We start from the raw sequence: 4,734 nt of genomic DNA, 5'->3' as shown, positions 1-4,734 counted from the left end.
TAAACAATAATTGTTTTGTTTTTATAAAAAAAAAATGAAACAGCAATATTTTTGATTTCTCTCTTTGATTTGTATTTCTATTTATGTATTAAATAAAATCATTCCCACATTCGAATAAATTATTATGTTCGGCCAAAGAAATTGATCCAGATACATATGAGAAACGAGATGTTGTATTTTGGATGAATATGAGCACGATGCTGGCGAATGCGAGGGCGAGAAGCGTATGAAAATTGTACACATGGCAGTTAATGATGTGCATTTGTTGAGCTGCAGCTGGAAAATGTCCATCCATGTTCTAGCAATATTTTCCTGCAACATGTTTTGTAAAACTAGATGAATAAAATTACCGCCACACGAATAACATGGGCATCTGTATCAGCATTCAGCAATACATACCTTATGATTCTCGATGAACAATTAATTCACGCTATTTAGAATTTGTAAAATAATGGATTCATACAAAGCACTGATTTGGTGAAAACTTTTGACATACGAAAAGTTTTGACATGTAAACATTAAGCTGAGGGTTCTCTCTCAGCTTATGCTTCAGTGAAGTGATATTCACGTAAATCATATCGTTTATTTAGGTTAATTTCAAAAAGTTTCAGTTAAGGTTCATGTTACACTCCTTACTTTTCATAGTTATCCGGTAAATTGAGTGGGGTGAGTGAATTTAGCGGGTACGTGATTTTTCACGTACTAATAATGTGTAGATTATTTTGAGTGTATGATTTTAGTGATTGAGAATGTTGATATTAGACGAACTTTCTTCATAGAACAAAGCATAATTGTTTGGCATCAGTAGCGGAATCATAGCATTAGTGCCGGTCCGAGCATTTATTCACTAATGTGGCGTTTGCAACGATTTTGATGTTGTCGGAACAACATGAAATTTTCCCGCGAGACTAATTTTGTATTTTTCCTGTTGATTGAAAAAGAAATCGGTTCCGAGATAAACTTTTTTCAAAGCGCAACGCTAACGTCGGTAGTTGAATCCCAAGCAAGTATTGTCGGCGTAGCACCAAGTTAGAATTCGGAAGTCGGGACTTCCGAACCGAACTTTCTTCCGAAGTTTTATTTGTCAAACTAATTGATGCGTTGTTTAGCGCATCTTTATGCGAATCCAGCGCACTACTTCCGAAGTTGGGAAAGTTGCCTCTATCTGGAGAAAAATCCAACTTCGGTATAAAAAGCGGTATAAATTTATTCCGGATAGACAATATCGGAAGGAGACCATGCAAACAATTCCCAGCAACCAAAATGTGAGATGTTAGACTCGTGTTAGTGAGCTATTTATGCTGCTTCTTGAAAAGCATTAATATGTTATGCTATATGTATGTTGCTTTTCTCGTTTTTCTCTTTCTACGGTTTTGACAGTCAATGGAAACATAAAAATGAAGTAAATTCCTCGAATGTTGTTTTAGATCACACGCTTTTTTTCTGCATTCTTTTAAATTTTAGTTTGGAGGCGATAAACTTTCAACAATTCACTACTAAATTCAACGGAACTATATCAGTAAGTATTTCCTCCATTTCCTCAAAAGCAAATGCTCGGTACGAAATTAAATTACACCTAAAATCAACAGAGCAGAAGATGGCAAAACGGAAAATTCCAAACACAAAACACCGCTTTAGTGGTTGTTACCGGCAGATACTGGCGCCTGCCGCGAAAAGGATCGCAGGAACATAATAGGGAGCAAACAGCTGGCTCTTATATCATGAAAGCGCAAGGGCCACTGACCAATCCGGAGCAGGGAATTGCATTAGATTGTGTTGACCATCAGGTAAGTTTTCTCTGCATATACACAATGATATTAATTTTATCACAGGATTCCTACCGTTAGTTGCTTTGATACCAGCAGATACCGGCGCCCGCCGCGGTGAAGATCGCAAGAACCTGGTTGGAACAACAACAACTGGCACTTATATAATGAAAGCGTAAGAGCCACTGATCAATCCGCATTCCGCATCAGGCATATTGTGTTTACCATCAGGTAAGTTTTCTCTGCATCTACACAATAACGATATTCATAATGAATTTTGTCACACATGATTCCCAGAACACCAGCAGATATCGGCGCCCGCTGCGGATAAGATCGCAAAAATGTAGTATGGAACAAACAATTTGCTCTTATATTATGGAAGCGCAATGGCCCCTGACCAATGCGCAGCAGGTTATAGCATTATAGCCTATTCAGATTGGGCTATTTATGACTTTGTTAAGTGAGAGGGTATCCAATTATTACGAGGTGTTCAGACTGCAGCAAGATAATATATCTTGACGTTTCCATGTTTCCACATTTCCACGCTAATACAGGGTTGAACTCAAGGAGAGTTTTAAAATTTAATTTGCGAAATCAAGCATTTGTGTGGCGACAATCGAACATTTTTTTCTGAACAAAGTTTCTACGAAAAAAAAATATAAAAAAAAAATATGAAAAGGGATTTTCGAAGAATATTTGAAGCTCTCATTAAGGATAATGAGCGAAGCTACATTCATTAGTTGGGTGCGCCGTTATTCGGGGAATCAGACTATTCCTCAATTTATTTTTAAGTTTAAAAAGTATTTTGATTCTGTACTATGATCGAACGGAGATTTGATAGAAAAATTTAGATACTTTTGGGAATTCTCACAAATAAATAAAAAAAGGACGATTGGACCAATTTTCAAGAAATATTATCGAACTAAAATGTATTTCCACCAGTATCTCCATGTATGAAGGGCAACTCAGCAATTTAATTTTTTTTTTTTAAAATGGAAACTGAACCATTGCGTTCTACTCGACAATAAATGATACAGCTTCTAACAAAATCGAATCGTGTGAATGTGATATAATTTAAACTGGATTTTGGATGAATTAATGCATTACCAATCCATGTTTTATTTAAGGTTATTCTACTTTATATATACATCCCATTCAAATCGTACAGTTGTCCCAGGTGAAAAATGTTGAAATCCAAAGTATATTAAGCCATTCAAGGAACAGAATTGAAACAATTTATGAAATCATGTTTATTCATGAAATATATTCGTTTTACAACCATTTCTACGTTTTAAGTTGTCTTCCGCATTGGCCCTTGAACTTTGAAAATTTATTCGATTTGTTCTATTAAATCTAGGTTTTAGTTAAATACTTCATGTTAATTCTAGAGAGCATCTGGATTTTAAACAATTCATGTAGAATAAGTGGAGAATAAATAATTATCATCATTACGTTTCATCATATAAAATGCTTTCCACAAAACCATCATAATCCGAGTTATTCTTTAGCGCTCAGAAGATTTCCATCTAACATGCATTCGACCCTGCTGCGACAGAAAGAGCATGACTGTCAACTACGAAACGAAATGAAAACAGAGAGAATTTTTTCTCTGGCAAAGAGAGCGTGACGCTTGTCAGTTTTGTTTTGTTGAATTTCTCCCTGCATTCCAGTTAGAACGAAAGCTCTCTCGTAATAATTGTTCGTAATAAATTCTTTTTAGTGGGTATCTTTTGACAGCGCAAAATGTATGGAATATTACGTAAATAATGACATCATAAAGCGTATTTACCCTGAAACGCCAATTATTATGTCATTAACCCTCTCCCGCCCATGGTGTCTGTGGTGCACCATCAAATTTTGCACCTTCTAACCTTCATCGAATTGTTTCAACAACAAAAAGGAATATTGGACACGTCTTTATGGTTCCATTAGACTGGAAATATAATTAATTTTGAGTACAAATAGTGAAACTATTGAAAACAATCAATTAACTATTGATTTACAATCAAAAACTTTTTTTTTCGTTTTCCACTAATTTTGGCTATGCCAAATAACTTTTGTTCTAGCATTTTTCTCAAAGATGATTCCTTCCTATTGAAATCTTTGAAAAAAGTCGTGGGCGGGAAAGGGTTAATGGTGTAATCTGAATTAGGGTCTCGCCGACATTTCTCACCAACACGAACGCAGGTTCGTGGTTGCAAACAATCCCATTTGATTTTGCCGTGACAGCTGCTCGTGGTTGCAAACAAACCGAGTAAAAGTGTGAGTGAAACGTGCGTGTACGTACACGATCGCTGAAAGCCTAATAGGCTATAAAGCGTATTTACCCTGAAACGCCAATTATATGTCATTAATGGTGTAATCTGAATAGGCTATTAGATTGTGTTTACCCGGTATGTTTTATCTGCATTTACACAATAACGATATTCATAATGAATTTTGTCACAGGATTCCCGCCACACCGTTAGTTGTAGCAGCGAGTGCAGCAGGATAGTAAAACTAGATAGGTAGGAACAAGACAGGAGAAGCTATCGGCAGACATAATCCCTATTCGTGAGCTTACCGCGGAGGATATTCTAGATACCTGGCATGCTGCATCATAAAAATTGATCCGATCCTGCATCCGATCATATGTTTTCCAAACGAAAGGTATTCGAACATCCTCCTGTTTGGCGTTTTAAGTGTTTTACGCTTCCGGAATTTATATTCCAAGATCAATTCCAATCCGGTCAATCCAGTTATTTGTTATGATACCGTGAATGCGGAATCTGTCGATAAAACGGTACAATTATCAATTCAAATTGTATTCGAAATGATTTCAAATTAACATTCCGTAAATCGCACCGTTGTGAAAAGTACAAAACCTCCGAAAAAAGCTCGCTTGTCGTCCACAAGCGCGGCGGGACTGCGTGAGTGGTCCAGGACCATGCGAACTCCGGAAGGTTAATATGATTAATATAATTTTAAT

General features: G+C 36.4%; 1 long non-coding RNA gene across 4 annotated transcripts; it reads left to right on the top strand.

The window, feature by feature from the left end:
• Nucleotides 1-1,273: 1,273 nt before the first annotated feature.
• LOC134226141 (uncharacterized) lies at nucleotides 1,274-4,734 on the top strand. 4 transcript variants are annotated; one of them, XR_009983405.1, is made up of 5 exons: nucleotides 1,274-1,402; nucleotides 1,465-1,519; nucleotides 1,590-1,787; nucleotides 1,848-1,997; nucleotides 4,215-4,734. It is a non-coding gene; the product is annotated as an uncharacterized LOC134226141 (long non-coding RNA). The 4 variants fall into 4 exon arrangements; XR_009983403.1 differs by having other exon boundaries at nucleotides 1,337-1,519; XR_009983406.1 differs by having other exon boundaries at nucleotides 1,337-1,519; nucleotides 1,833-1,997.

This window comes from Armigeres subalbatus, chromosome 3 (genome assembly GCF_024139115.2).
Source record: "Armigeres subalbatus isolate Guangzhou_Male chromosome 3, GZ_Asu_2, whole genome shotgun sequence".
NCBI classification, from domain to species: Eukaryota; Metazoa; Arthropoda; class Insecta; order Diptera; family Culicidae; genus Armigeres; species Armigeres subalbatus.
This window is presented reverse-complemented; position numbering and strand designations above follow the sequence as displayed.